The 15,674-nt window shown below is 49.2% G+C and overlaps 1 protein-coding gene across 6 annotated transcripts in view; it reads left to right on the plus strand.

The window, feature by feature from the left end:
- Positions 1-805: 805 nt before the first annotated feature.
- Positions 806-15,674, plus strand: part of P4HA2 (prolyl 4-hydroxylase subunit alpha 2) — a 63,168-nt gene continuing 48,299 nt past the window's right edge. For 2 of the 6 annotated variants that reach the window (XM_039910229.1, XM_029051005.2), the window contains exons 1-2: positions 806-939; positions 3,376-3,421. The gene's annotated coding sequence lies outside the window, so the exon portion shown is untranslated. Of the gene's footprint in view, positions 940-3,375; positions 3,422-4,471; positions 4,540-11,823; positions 11,957-12,958; positions 13,091-15,674 lie in introns of those variants that run through there. The other 4 variants (XM_029051006.2, XM_039910228.1, XM_007669817.2 and 1 more) reach the window with 4 other exon arrangements.

Here is a 15,674-nt window from a genome sequence, read left to right on the forward strand (position 1 = left end):
ATCCATAAAATGGGGATTGAGACCGTAAACCCCACGTGGGACATTGAGACCGTAAACCCCATGTGGGACTGTGTCCAACGTCACCGTCTCGTATCTACCCCAGCTCTAAATACAGTGCCTGGCCCATAGTCAGTGCTTAACAAATACCAGAGTTAGGATCATTACTATTAATGGGGCAGGGACAGGAGCTGGGGCTGGGGCAGGAGTAGGAGCTGGGGCAGGGGCTAGGGTAGGGGCTGGAGGTGGAGCAGGGGCTGGGGCAAGGAGCAAGGGTGGGGGAGGAGCAAGGGAGGGGGCAGGAGCCGGGGCAGGGGCTAGGAGCTAGGGCAGGGGCTGGGGCAGGGGTTGGGTCAGGGACTGGGGCTGGAGCTGGGACAGGGGCTGGGGCAGGAGCAGGGGCTGGGGTAGAAGAAGGGGCAGGGGCAGGAGCAGGAGCTAGGGCAGGAGTAAGGGCAGGGGCAGGAGCTGGGACAGGAGTTGAGTCAGGGGCTGGGGCAGGAGCAAGGGCAGGGGCAGGAGTTGGAGCAGGGGCAGGAGCTGGGACAGGAGTTGGGGCAGGGGCAAGGGCGGGAGCTGGGGCAGGGGCTGGGGCAGGAGCAAGGGCAGGGGCAGGGGCAGGGTGGGGGCGGGCTGGGTGGCGGCGCTATTGGAAGGATTACGGGTGCGGGCGGTGGGGGTGGGCCCGGGCCCGGCCCGGCCCGGCGGGAGGTGGAGTTTCCGACGTGGCAGCCGCTCAATCGGGCTGAGGCGGCGGGAGGAGCGGCGGGAGGGGGTCGGGGGGGAGCGGCGGGAGGCGGGGGCGGGGAGCGCCGGGAGGGACCAGCCCCGCCGGCCTCAGCTCCGGCAGCCGCAGCGGCCGCAGCAGCAGCAGCAGCAGCCCCAGCAGCGGCGGGAGGAAGAAGACGCCTGTTCTGCCAAGTCCGGCGCTGCGCGTCCCGGGTGAGCCACCCGGGGGGATGGAGGGGGAGGTCCCCGCCCCGGCCCCAGCTCCCCGGGATCCGCGCCCCGAAACTGCGGCGGGCTGGGCGCCCCCCCGCCCCCCCCCCCCCCGCCGTGTCCCGCCCGCCTCCTGGGGTGGAGGGATGGGGCTCCCCCCGCGCCGCGGACACACGCGCGCACACACACCTGCGTCCCTGCACCCTCGCCTGCATCCCGGCCCCAGGTCCCCCGCCTCGACGTCCCCTCCGGGACCACCCCTCCATCCCGACCCCAGGGCGCTCTCCACCGCCCTGCTGTGCCCGGGGAGCGCGTTGCGTGAATGCTGATAATAATGTTGGTATTTGTTAAGCGCTTACTATGTGCAGAGCACTGTTCTGAGCCCCGGGGTGGATACAGGGTAGTCGGGTCGCCCCATGGGAGGCTCACAGTCTTCATCCCCATTTTCCGGATGAGGTAACTGAGGCCCAGAGAAGTGAAGTGACTTGCCCACGGTCACACAGCTGCCAAGTGGCAGAGCTGGGATTCGAACCCATGACCTCCCACTCCCCAGCCCGGTCTCTCTCCACCGAGCCACGCTGAAGAGATTGCGCGCTGGGGTGAGGGTCTCGGGGACCCTCTCTGTCCTCCAGCCCAGCCCGGCAGGAACGTGCCCCCCGGGAAACCAGGGCTGGGGGAGAGGTAAGGGACTCTCTCTCTCTCCCCCCCTCCATCCCCCTGATTAGAGAAGCAGCTCGGTCTAGGTGTCAGAAGGACCTGGGTTCTGATTCTGCCTCTGCCACGTGTCTCCCGTGTGACCTTGGGCAAGTCACTTCTCTGGGCCTCAGTCACCTCATCTGTAAAATGGGGATTAAGAGCGGGAGTCCCCTGTGGGACAGGGACCGTGTCCAACCTGATGAACTCGTATCTACCCCAGGGCTTAGAACAGGGCTTGGCACGTAGTAAGTGCCTAACAAGTACCATCCTAATTACTAGTATTATTATTACCCCCACCCCCAGGGGCCGGGTCCCCCGGTCAGTGGGTCCAGCCCCCAGCAGTAGGAGACTCTCCAACCCTGCCCGGCGGAGGCACCCTCCATCCGACTCCTCTTTGATGCTCTCTGCCTGCTCTCTACCGGACTCTCCCCCTGGATTCCGCCTGTCCACTCCAGGATTGGAGCTTTGACCCGAGGGGGACTTCGGTTCCTTACCCCCCTTCCCCTCCTCCTCCAGCCCCTATTGTTGGCCAACAAACCCTCTCGGGTGCTGGGAGATCCCGAATGATGGAGAGTGCTTAATAATAATGATGATGATAAAAATAATTGATAATTACGGTACTTGTTAAGTGCTTACTATGTACCGAGCACTGTTGTAAGCGTTGGAAGAGATACAAGTTAATCGGGTTGGACACAGTCCCTGTCCCATGTGGGGCTCACAGTCTTAATCCCCATTTCACAGATGAGGTAACCGAAGTCCAGAGAAGTGAAGTGCCCAAGGTCACATAGCAGATGTGCGGCAGAGCGGATATTAGTACGGTTCTTCTGATTCCCGGGCCCGTGATCTCTCTACTAAGCCAAGCTGTGTGTTTTCTCAGTCTGGTTCACCACATTGCCAATGGGCCAATCGGGCAATCGTATTTATTGCACGCTGCTGTGTGCAGAGCACTGAACTGAGCACTTGGGAGAGTATAGTACAACAGAAATGGCAGACACGTTCCCTGTCTGCAACAGGTTTAGAGCCTAGAAGCGGGAACAGAAATAAATATAAATACATTTTGGTTGTGTACATAAGTGCTGTGGGGCTGAGGGAGGAGTGAATAAAGGGAGCAAATCCAAGTGCAAGGGTGATGTGGGAGGGAGTGGGAGAAGAAGAAATGAGGGCTTAATCAGAAGAAGTTGTTTATCCAGCCCGCCCCCCCCGCCCCCAGTCAGGGCTGGGAGCATTTTGAATCCCCTTCTCGCCCCCTGAACCCTTGGGCATGAGCGAAGGGGTCTCAATGCTTCTGACAGAAGAAGATGTACAGGAAGCAATCTGTCAGAGCTCTTTGGAGCTGAAAATGAGAATGAAGTTTGTGTTGGAGGTAGGGGGAAAGAAGAGTACAGTTCCGTGGTGCGTCTGATCCTGGCGAGTAAGGAAATTTACGTGGATCTTCCCAGCTCCCTTTGCAGGGATGAGGGGGAGCGGGAGGGTGGGCCTCTGGACCGCAAGGGCTGAGGAAGGGATTTCAACAGAATTATGTGCAGTGTGGACATGAGGCTGAGCCAGGCCAGCCCGCTCCCGTCATGCACGGGGTTTACCGCCATCGAGTAGATGAGACAGTGATGGATGATTCCTTCCCTCCATCTGCACATAGGCCCCGGGGGGCTGCTTTGGATCGCAGTCTTGTTGAATTACAACATGGTCGAGGCATTTTGCCCTGAATCGGTTAGTTAATGTGCTTTTATCTTTGCTGTGTTGCAGACTGGAGTGATTCAGGAGAAGATCCCAGAACTCCAGCTGCTTTCAGGTAAAACTTGGTGTTGGAAAGAGGATGTTACCTAATGAATCGTTCTCTGATCCTCTGGGCTTTTCCAAAAGAATAACAGGAACGCTGCTCATTCCGTGGAACCTTGAAAGGGGTACTCCGGGCAATCCTCGACTTACGAAGTTTTGAGTTGAGACGAGCCGCACGTAGCCGGTCTCCCGGCTTACATCGGGTTTCAACTTTACAACACGTCGGTTTCAACTTTACAACATTAGCCTCCTTTACTGAGCTAGCTGGCGTGGATGGTTGCCAGGAGAGACCTAGGAGCTGTGGGGAAGTGGCAAAACAATTTTCAAAACGGTGATGGAGTGGAGGGAAAGTTTAAAGAGGGTAGATGTTGGGGGTGGCAAGAATGGAATGAGAGAGGCCAGGAAGCAGGGGATTCGGTAACCAGATAGAGTCCCAGATGAGGTTGACATCATTTTACTTCCAGTGAAGTAAAAGTTGTTTCCCTATCATGGAGGCTTTCTGAGTCTAGACACATATTAATAGAGCTGTATTACCCATTGGAGTGTACAATTCTGGGTAATTTTGATAATAATAACACTTGTGGTGGTTATTAAGTGCTTACTGTGTGTCAAGCATGGTTCTAAATACTGAGAAGATACAAGATAATCAAGTCAGACAGAGTCCCTGCCGCAAACAGGACTTACAGTCTCGGTAAGAGGGAGAACAGGTATTGAATCCCCATTTAACAGATGAGATAACTGAGGCCTGTGACTTGAGGGAAGTTAAGTGACTTGCTCAAGGTCACGCAGCAGGCCCGTGGCAGAGGCGGGAGTAGAATCCAGATCCTCTGACTCCCAGACCTGTGCTCGTTCATGCTACTCCTCTAGTTCAGGAATTAGTCCCCCATGTATAACATTGTTCTTTTGAGAAAATTGGAATTGGGTTGCAATTTTCAAGAAGCCATTGTATTATTCAAAAGGACTGTGGTATTAAAATGGAATTGAGACTTCTCAGTTGACTCAGGTGTGGTTTGTCCATGTTTACTTTTTTCATTTGCTTTTTGTTTATTCCTCCCTCTAAAAGCAAGAGCACCTCTGCCTCCAGAGTCTCACAAGCACATTTTTGACTGGAGGGCGGCAGGGGACTTGCAGGTAATAAATTTGAAAGGTTTGTCTGACCAACTGTAAAAGACATCTTGAATCTGGTTAAGGAAAACCAAACCAAGGCCTGCCTTTGGCTTTTGGCTGAGGGTAACTCAAGGGAAAATGATTGAGTTGAGATTGCCTCCTCTCTTTTTGGACCAGCTGTATTTTGGACAGGAATGTGACAAAAATATTTCCTTAGCTGTTGGTCCCTGATAAATCATTCTTAGTGGCAACACCTGAGATTTGGTGAGTGGGTGTGAAACTTCCTCTTTACCAGGAGGGCGGGGGTGTGTGTGTGTGTGTGTGTGCGGAGATGTGCTGATTCAGACGCTGCTTAGTCTTTCATAACTAAGCCGTGTTGCCTCGGAGCGATTCGTTGCTATTGAAATTGTTCTTGGGTAGAATTTGATGCATTGCACTTGGCAGAAGCTCCTCTTGGCTCGGAAAACAAATGGTGAACAGAGCACATAGCTGAGTCTATCAGTTCCTGGGCGTGCTTAATCATTTTCAGATGAGGATTGGCAGAAACCTTGGTGATGCAGGCATTTTGAGGTGATTGTTCTATCTCGGGGCCCTAAGTGTGGCCTTGGAAAGTGAACCAGCCATCGTCCTGGGGTCCTGCAGAAGTGGGCCACCCTGGGAAGAGATACTAACCCTTTAGCCATTCGGGGTGGTGGTCTGGGAGTCCTAAGACCGAGACTCCTCCATCACCCTCCGTGGGAGACTCTGCTGATCATCATTGTTGATTGACTCATTCGTTCAATAGTATTGAGCTCTTACCATGTGCAGAGCACTGAACTAAGCGCTAGGGAGAGTACATTATAACAATAAACAGATTCATTCCCTGCCCACAGCGTGCCTACGGTCCTGAGTAGATGGTTGCTTAGCCTCAGCCCAGGTTGGGCTGATCCGTCGTAGCCAGAAAAAGTTTGAGCCCTCAGGAATTCTACTAAAAACTGCTGTGGTCCAAGCGTGGAACTACTCATCTCCAAAAGTCCAATCCTCATGCTGAACATCACGTATTTTCCTGGCCTGGGGTTGGCTTTTCTGGGTAGCTAGACAGACAACCTTCCTCCTGAGACAAGGAAGGAAGCACAGTGAGTCACAGACCTTCGAGGCTGGAGCATCTTGTGTTTTCAGATGAATATCCAGAACTGTGGCAGTATTTCAGAAACTTTGGCTTTTTCACTCCCAGGGAAGGGTGGCTGCTTCCACCTCATCAAGTCCCGAGGTGTTTATGGTTTACGATGCCCCTTTGGGCCTGCTCTTGACCCCCAGTGGACAGCCCTGGCTAATGTGGTCATCCTTCCGGAGTTACTGGAAAGTCCAGTTTTCAGCTGGCCCACCCTCTGCCTGGTACCTGTTTGGAACCAGATGCATTTATATCTGATTTTTTTAATTCTGCGTGCTGAGCACCTCCGTCACTGAATTCCACAGCAGCATTAGAGTTGGTGCAGAGATAAGAGGAGAACGCAAAGATCTGGGAGTACTGGCTGGGAGGCTGGGCGGCACTTAAGTACAGATCCTTATACTCCACTGTTTCCCCTATGTGTAATTTATTTTACTATCTGTCTCCCCGTATAGACTTTACCCTCCTTGTGGGTAGGGATCATGGCTATCAACTCTACTGTATTATACTCTCCCAAGCGCTTAGTACAGGACTGTATACACAGTAAGCTGCGTGAAACAGCATGGCGTATTGGATAGAATATGAGCCTGGGAGTCAGAAGGTCTTGGGTTCTAATGCCGCCAACACCACTTGTCTGCTGTGTGACCTTGGGCAAGACACTGCACTTCTCTGTACCTCAGTTTCCTCATCTGTAAAATAGTGATTAAGACTGTGATCCCCACATGGGACAGGGGCTGTGTCCAACCTGGTTAGCTTGATTCTATCCCAGTGCTTAGTACAGTGCCTGGTACTGAGAAGCAGCGAAGCTTGACACGCAGAGAAGCAGCGTGGCTCAGTGGAAAGAGCACGGGCTTTGCAGTCAGAGGTCATGGGTTCGAATCCCGGCTCAGCCACTTGTCAGCGGTGTGACTTTGGGCGAGTCACTTAACTTCTCGGTGCCGCAGTTACCTCATCTGTAAAATGGGGATTAAGACTGTGAGCCCCACATGGGACAGCCTGATTCCCGTGTCTACCCCAGTGCTTAGAACAGTGCTCGGCACATAGTAAGCGCTTAACAAATACCAACATTATTATTATTATGGTACATAGTAAGTGCATAACGAATTGCCTAAAAACATAAATATCGTAAAAATAAGCACTCAAGAAATTGAACAATATTGTAAGACCAGCCAAACTCGGGCGCACTGCTGCATATTGGCGCCTGTGATGTCATCATAGGCCAGGGACCTGGTGTGATGCGTGTGACATCACGGGTGTCTCCTTGTCCAGAATTTGTGAAGTCCATCAGGGGCCTACGCTAGCCCCACAGCTGGGCGGAAGCCAGCCAACTCCGCTTCAGATTTGGAAGTTGACTGATGACAGCAAAGAGGAGTGTTGCCAGTGATGCCTTTTAAAATCCAAGTGAGGGTGGGGCCGGAGGAGCTGTCATTAGCCCAGAGGCACAGCCAGTAGGAGCTAGTTGGCATTGGGTGGGGGGTGGAGAGGGTGGAAGGGGGTGAGCTGCCACGGCACTAGGCAGTCCTTGTAACCTCCAATTAGTGTCTGTTCTCAAGAGGGAGACGGCTGAACGGCGCCTGGAGTGTAAACACACCAGCAGGGCCGATGTTCTGAACCCAAACAGTGGCTCTGGGCCCCCGGAGACAGTTTTTTTTCCTTCCTCCTCTCTACCCTCTGTAAGGGAACAGCTCAGTCAATCAATCTTATTGAGCACTACTTACTATCTGCAGAGCACTGTGCTAAACACTTGGGAGACACTAAACACTTGGGAGAGTACCACAGAATTAGGAGACACGTTCTCTGCCCATAAAGAGCTCAAGGTCTAGAGGGGAAGGCAGGCTTTAATATGAATAAGTCCAGTTAAAAGCTGCCATCAGCAATTTTTAGAAGGATTTTAAGTTTTAAATTGGCCAGTTCTTTCTGAGTGTGTTCCTGGGGGTATATCTGGTTGGTGGTTTTATACACACACACGCACACACCTGTATCAGAGACAAACTGCCTTTTCATGAGTTTAGTTTTGTACTATTGTGAAATTGCCTTAATTTTTCACTTTTTCAAAATAATATAATAATGATAGTATTAAGAGTTTACTATATGTCAAATACTGTTCTAAGCGCTGGGGTGGATACAAGCTAATCAGGTTGGACAAAGTCCCTGTCCCACATGAGGCACACAGTCCTAGTCCCCATTTACAGATGAGGTGACTGAGGCCCTCAGTCAGAGAAGTGAAGTGACTCGCCCAAGATCAAACAGCAGACAAGTGGTGAAGTCGGGATTAGAACCGAGGTCCTTCTGACTCCCAGGCCTGTGCTCTATCCCCTAGGCCAATGCTGCTTCTTTAACATTTCCCTTAAAGGAATGAACAAAATAGGAGATCTGAGACGTGAGTTGAATAGTTGAGGGGGAGGAGAGGCGAGAGGTGGGGAAAGCCTTTTTTTTTAATCAACACTGTATTTGAGTTGGCCCGTTTCCAGGTTTTGACTCTGAAAACCATATTCTACTTTTACCAGCTATTACGTCTCCCGTGCTGGATATGAGCCCAATGGGGACGGGAGAATATTTGGTGCCTGTGTCATCAAGCAGAAAAGAATTTGAAATGAATGTGCCCAAGCATGGATCTGTGTGTAAAGATGGTAGGAAGCAAAGGAAATAGTAAATGCATCATATTCTCTGTCCATCTGACATAGACACAATAGAAGTATGTAAGTGAGAGAGATAATATAAAGTGAACCTGGGAAGAAACAATGGAAGGCATATAACAGCTGGGAAACATAATTGAATTTGCATCTAGCAACATTGAGGCTGAAATGGGGATTATGATTTTCAGCTCCACAAAACTTGTCCTCATTTTGGACCAGCTCCAAGAAAAATTTTGGCTCTGTTACTGAAGGAAAAATCCACTCAAGTCGAGGCCTCGCTGGGCTGAGATGAGGCACAGCTGTAAAGCGACTTAAAGTCTGTAAGTCTTCTCTGGGGTTGTGGATTTGTGTGTGTGTGTGTGTAACTAAGAGACAAGAGGTTTGGTAAGAGAGACATTTTGACAGGAGTTCAACAAGGCAGCATTGCCTGCTCACGGAACAAGATAAAATAAATGGCTTCAGTGTCATGCCGGTGTGAGAGATGAAACCAAAAATAACAGCAATTCCAAATCTGGGCCAGTGTTAGTGTGAGGCAGGCTATGATGGTCGGGGAAGGGGAGTTAGATACATGGTCTGCTCCCATTGAATCCCCTCTCTCGCCTCCTTCCCCCCAGCTCTGGCCACAGTGGGGCTAAAAGAGGGAGATGAGGGCAGATGAGGCAGAGATGAATAGCCAAGAGGAAACAGGGCTTCAGCTACTGGAATAATAATAATAATTGTGGTATTTAAGTGCTTACTATGTGCAAAGCACTAGGGGGGCAGATTCAAGATATCTGGTTCCATATGGGCTCACAGTCTGAGTAGGAGGGAGAACAGGTATTGGAAGAGAAGCAGCGTGGCGCAGTGGAAAGAGCACGGGCTTTGGAGTCAGGGCTCATGAGTTTGAATCCCAGCTCTGCCACTTGTCAGCTGTGTGACTGTGGGCAAGTCACTTAACTTCTCTGTGCCTCAGTTCCCTCATCTGTAAAATGGGGATTAAGACTGTGAGCCCCACGTGGGACAACCTGATTCCCCTGTGTCTACCCCAGCGCTTAGAACAGTGCTCTGCACATAGTAAGCGCTTAACAAATACCAACATTATTATTATTATTATTATTAATCCCCGTTTTGCAGATGAGGGAATAGAGACACAGAGTAGCTAAGTGACTTGTCCCAGGTGACACAGCAGACAAGCGGCGGAGCCGGGATTAGAACCCAGGTCCTGTGACTCTCAGGCCTTTGTTCTTTCCATTAGGTCACGGTACTTCTCCATACAGCAGAAAGCCAGAAAGCTGCACCTCCATGATCCCAGAGGCTCTTTGGGTCTGAACAGAGGCCTCACTGCTTGAAACAACAGAAATCAACAGGAGAAGTGCCCATCCTAGAGTTGTTTGTTGTTCTCTTATCTAGACTGCTGGTTATCTGAGTCCGCCCACCTTAATTGTTGTTTCAACAAGTGGCTTTCTACTGAACTTAACCCTGGCTCCACTCCAATAACAACAGCCCAGAAGTTTATTCTTTTAGAGGACAGACTGTGCCGGTACAGCCTGCTGCGGGAACCCTCCTACTTAGGAAGGCTGAGTGACAGTACTGGCTATAATAATAATAATAGTAGTTATTAGTATTATTATAATAATAGTGCTCAATATGGAAAGGTGATTTTGCATCTGGGGCAAGGGCTGGAGGGGCAAACCTGACTTTCTCCCAGGTCAGTCTGGTGCAGGCCTGAAAGTTTGTGCAAATTTCCCTTCTCCTTTTGTTCCTCGTTCCCCAGATCCCGATTATGGTATTTATTAAATGCTTACAATGTGGTAGAGGCTAGGGTAGTTGCAAGATAATCACCTCAACCACAGTTTCTGCCCTGTTCAAGGCTCACAATGTAAGAGGTAGGTAGAGCAAGTATAGTGTCCCCATTTTACAGAGAAGAAAACTGAGACCAGCATGGTAAAGTGAGTTGCCCAAGGTCCCACCTCAGGCCGGTGGCGAAGCTAGGTCTAGAACCCAGTACTCCCGGCTCACAGCCCCATGCTCTTTCCTCCATGCCATGCAGTTATACTGCTTTCTTGGCAGGATTGGAGGAGTGGTTTAATCTCAGACTCGGTGTCAAACATTGTCAGCTTATTTACTAGGACATTTCCCATCTCTCCTGCAGGAACCATTTGTACTCACGTGGGCACCAGTTAACTCACTGATTTGAAGTGATCCTGCTTTTCCATCCAGTTTTATGGGAAGTTGGTATTATCAGACATAACATATCTTAGGAGTATGCATTAAATTTACCTTGTGGGAACCTCAGAGGAGGTCTTGGTCTCCTCTTTTGTCTAGAGCTGAGTATTCTCCATCAATCCCTCTCCCTTGAACGTTTGAGAAATCCTCCTTTCACAGCAAGTGGCCTATCAGGAAAATAGGCAGGGTGACCTTGTGGATAGAGCACGGGTCTGGAAGTCAGAAAGACCTGACTTCTAATCCTAGCTCTGCCATTTGTCTGCTGTGTTACCTTGGGCAAATCACTTCACTTCTCTGTACCTCAGTTACCTCATCTGTAAAAAAAAAAAAAAAGGGGGATTAAGACTGTGAGCGCCATGTGGGACATGGACTGTGTCCAACTTGATTAACTCATATATACCCCAGCACTTAGTACAGTGCCTGTCACAGAATAAGTACTTAACATAAACCACTGAGGAAAAGAATACTCCCAGGTCTTAAAGATCAACCCTGCACTGTAAACTCTTCCTCTAGATTGTAAACTCATTACGGGCAGGGAACGTCAGCCAACTCCTTTGTACTCTCCCAGCACCAAGTACAGTGCTCCACAAAGAGTAAATGCTCAGTAAATACAATTGATTGGTTGACTGATTAAATGATGACCCTAAAGATAATAATTATGGTACTTGTTAAGTTCTTACTATGTGCCAAGCACTGTTCTAAGCACTGGGGTAGATACAAGTTAATCAGATTGGACCCAGTCCCTGTCCCACATTGGGCTCACACTCTTAATCCCCATTTTTTACAGATGAGGTAACTGGGGCACGGAGGGTGAGTTGCCCAAGGTCACAGCAGACAAGAGGTGGAGCAGGAATTAGAACCCATGACCTTCTGACTCCCAGGCCCGTGCCCTATCCACTACACCATGCTGCTTCTCTACCCGCTAAGGTTCGGTTTCCTGATGGGATCAGGCCCCCTGGGAGGGGAAGCTCTGCTCTATTAGGGTGGCTTCCAGATTTGGGGTGGAACAGAGGAACCAGCTGTGGTAAAACCGAATAAAAGCGCTTCTGGTGCTTGGGCAGGCGAGGGTTTTGTTGATCGCAAATGCCTGTTTATTGGCTTTGGCAAGTTTGCAGTCACCACTAGGCTGCTAAAAACATTGTAAAGCTCAAGCTGTTCGACTTGGGAAGCTCCCGGCCCCTTGGCACAGCATCTCAGACTCTGAAGAAAGGGAGGAGCGGGAGAGTCCCAGCTGTGCGCGAGCTGGGAACTCTTTCCTTGTTTTTTCGTTCAGGCTGCGAACATGGTATCCAACGACGGGTTCCAGGAAACATGAACATGCCAGCTGGGTTTTCCGTATCAGAGAGCGTCTGCGTTGAATGGAGCAGAGTCCTATTCCAAATCTGCAGCTTCATCCTTGGCAGGTCTCTTCGTTGGCTCTCTTTTAGCTGGCCCAAATCCTTCCATCATACAGGTATATGGTGTGGAGTCAGACGAATGGCTAGAGCAGTCACGGTCCTCTGGGTTGGCTGCAAAAGCGTCTCTCTGGCCTGAAAAGACAATTGGCCCAAATGAACTTAGATCAGTGCGGGCAGCCAACATCACTCGGGATGCGGTGACTCAAGCGTCTCAGTTGGTGGCAGGATTCCACCCGAAAAGACAGGAGGGTGGCATGTACACAGCTGAGGGTAGCCTGAAAATCAGAATGCAGGGCTACTTAATAGAAAATTGGGAAGAAATCTATGCACAGGACCCAGTCCTGTTTTCTTGTGGCTTCAGATCTTCGTCTCAGCTTGGAAACTCCTCCAAGACAGGATCCAGCCCTAGAATCGAAGAAATGAAACCCCACTTGGGGCCTTGGTAATCATAACTGTGGTATTTGTGGAGTGTTTTTACTGTGCATCAAGCTTTGTACTAAGTGCTGGAGTAGATCCAAGACGATCAGGTCAGAACATTCCCTGTCCAACGCAGGATGCTCAATCTAAGTAGAAGGGAGAGCACATATTGAATCCCCTGTTGATAAATAAGGAAACCAATTCACTGAGACCTTAAGTGAGCCCAAGGTCTCACAGCAGGTGTGTGGCAGAGTCAGAATTCGAACTCAGATCCTCTGACTCCTAGGCCCATTGTTCTTTCTGGTAGGCCACACTGTTTAATCCTAAATTGTATATATTGAGCGCATACTGTATGCAGAGCACAGTAGTAAGCGCTTGGGAGAGTACAATATAGCAGAATTGGTAGAAGCATTCCCTGCCCTCCTTGTACTCGCCCTTTAAGAACTGTAAATGGTAACTGATTTTGCGATCTTATTTCCTCTGTGCTCTGGAGGAGAAAATTGGAGCTGGCTGCTCTTGAGAAGGATTTTCAGTTGCTATGAGTAATTATGTTTTACCAGTGAGAGAGAATTTCTAGAGAGTTGCTCCAAAGGGAGTTTCAGTATAATAATTATGGTATTTATTATTTACTGTGTTTCCAGGACTGGAATAAATATCGTATCAAATCGGAGACAGTCTGTCCCCGACACAGACTTCACAATTTAAGAAAGAGGTGGGAAGAAGCAGGTATCTTATCCCTATCTTACTGATAAGGAAACTGTGGCACAGAGGGGGTAAGTGATTAATAATTGTGCTAGGTAAGTGTTTAGTATGTGCCAACTAGTGTACTAAACTCTGGGGTAGATACAGGATTATCAGTGGTATTTATTGAGTGCTTACTATGCACAGAGCACTGTACTAAGTGCTTGGGAGAGTACAGTACAACAGAATTAGCAGGCATGTTCCCTGCCCATAATGAGCTTACAGTACATAGAGCTCACAGGTATTGTCTCCATTTTACAGATGAAGAATTAGAGGCACAGAGAAGTGGTGACCGGTCTAAAGTCACACAGCAGGATGTGATAGAGCTGGGATTAGAACTCTGGTGGAAATGATAGCGCTGGGATTAGAACCCAGGTCTTGTGTCTCCTAGGTCACTGCTCTTTCCATTAGGCCTCTAGACTGTGAGCTCGTTGTGGGCAGAGAACGTGTATGTTTATTGTTATATTGTACTCTCCCAAGTGCTTAGTAAAGTGCTCTGCACACAGTAAGCACTAAATAAATAAAATGGAATAAATAGGCCATGCTGCAAGGTCACTCAACAGACTAGTGGCTGAGTGGATTTAGAATCTGAGCTTTCTGACTCCTCATCCCAACCTCATTTCAGTATTCCAGGCTCAATGGAGCCCCATCGTCTAGGGTAAAATATGTAGCAGGAACCCAAGAGACTGGGGTTTTAGTCCAGACTCTTCCACTGATGAACTCTGCAACCTGGAGAAGGCAACGTCAAAAGATCTTTGGTTTTTATTACAGGCGGGGTCAATTTTAACTTCTCAAGGGTATGGAATGAATAAATGTGATCATATGTGTAAGCCACTTACTTTCCAATTAAAACACCAAGTGAATGAGAGTTATTGATCATTGACTCCCATCTCCTCCCCTATCCAAAACAAATATGGCTTTGTTGAAATAATAATAATAATTAAGGTGTATGTTAAGCGCTTACTATGTGTCAGGCACTGTTCTAAGAGTTGAGGTAGATACAAGATAATTGGGTTGGACACCGTCCCTGTCCCGCATAGGACTGACCGTCTTAATCCCCATTTTGCAGATGAAGGAACTGAGGCATAGAGAAGTTAAGTGAGTTGCCCAAGGTCACACAGCAGACAAGTGGTGGAGTTGGGATTAGAACCCGTGACCTTCTGACTCCCAGGCCCATGCTCTATTCACTACGTCATGCTGCCTCTCAAGAGGACAGGTCAGGAGATCTGGACTCTAATCTTGCCTCCATCACTTGCCTGCTGTGTGACCTTGGACAAGTCATTCAACCTCTCTGTACCTCAGTTTCATCTTTGAAATGGGAATTCTGTACTCCTTCCTCCTACTTAAACTGTGCCATCTGTAGGATAGGAGCTATGTCCAACCTGATTATCTTGGATCTGCCCAAGAATGCTTAGTACATTATTACTATTAATAATAAAATATGACAGAGCTTGTCATACTTGGAAGTGGCACCTGTATTCAGAGGGACTTGGGAGAGGAACAGTATGGCTCTGGAGCCAGGTGAGTCAATCAGGGGGCCCTCGAGGAACACTTTGGGTTTGGGATTCACATGGACTTTTGAGTGATGTCATACCGATCCTGAACACTTTATGAACAGGTATAAAAAGACTGTGATGTTATGCGGAATGGGTTAGGGGTTGGGGAGACATGCAAATTTTTCTCTGCGACAGAATGGCCAAATGACAAAAACCCACACTGACAGTGCATGTATGCTTCATTCCTTCTCCCCTTCCTTTCCTCAAGGTTTTTACTTCTCTCAAGCATGCTGGAGTAAATAACTCCTTGTTGGAAATGCTAATAAGAGAAGCAGCATGTCTCAATGAAAAGAGTCCAGGCTTGGGAGTCAGAGGACCTGGGTTCTAATCCTGACTCTGCCACTTGCCTGCTGTGTGACCATGGTCAAATTACCTCATTGTGGGCAGGAAATGTGTCTGTTTACTGTTGTACTGTACTCTCCCAACCACTTAGTACAGTGCTCTGCACACAATAAGCGCTCAATAAATACGATTGAATGAATGAACTTAACCTCTCTGGGCCTCAGTACTCCCACACCTGGGATTAGCAATGAATATCCTCTGACTCCCTGACCCGTACTCTTTCCACTAGGCCACACTGCTTCTCTAATAAGAATAGTGACATTTAAGTGTTTGTGTGCTAAGCACTGTACCAGGTGCTGGGGTAGATATGAAATAATCAGGTCAGACATAGTCCCTGTCCCACATGAGGCTCACAGCCTGATCCCCATTTTACATATCAGCAAACTGAGATGCAGAGAGGAAGGCCCAGGTAGCAGTTCTTTCCATCATATCAGTGAGAGAGGCCCCTATGAAATTACCATGTGGGTAGGCTTGAGCTGCAACTTTTCATTTTTCTGAGTACTCATCTCCTTAGTACCACATAATAATTGTGGTAGTTGTTAAGCCCTTCCTAACTGTCCATCACTGTATTAAACCCCAGGGAATATACAGAGTAATCAAATCACGCTCAATCCCTGTCCAGAGGAGTGATTGCTGGGGAGGACTTTAGCTGGGAAGTGAAATTTGCTGTTCTGAGTAAGATCATTTCTGGCAAAAGCTGCACTCATATGCTGCCTGG

Source organism: Ornithorhynchus anatinus, chromosome X1, assembly GCF_004115215.2.
Source record: "Ornithorhynchus anatinus isolate Pmale09 chromosome X1, mOrnAna1.pri.v4, whole genome shotgun sequence".
Lineage (NCBI taxonomy): Eukaryota > Metazoa > Chordata > Mammalia > Monotremata > Ornithorhynchidae > Ornithorhynchus > Ornithorhynchus anatinus.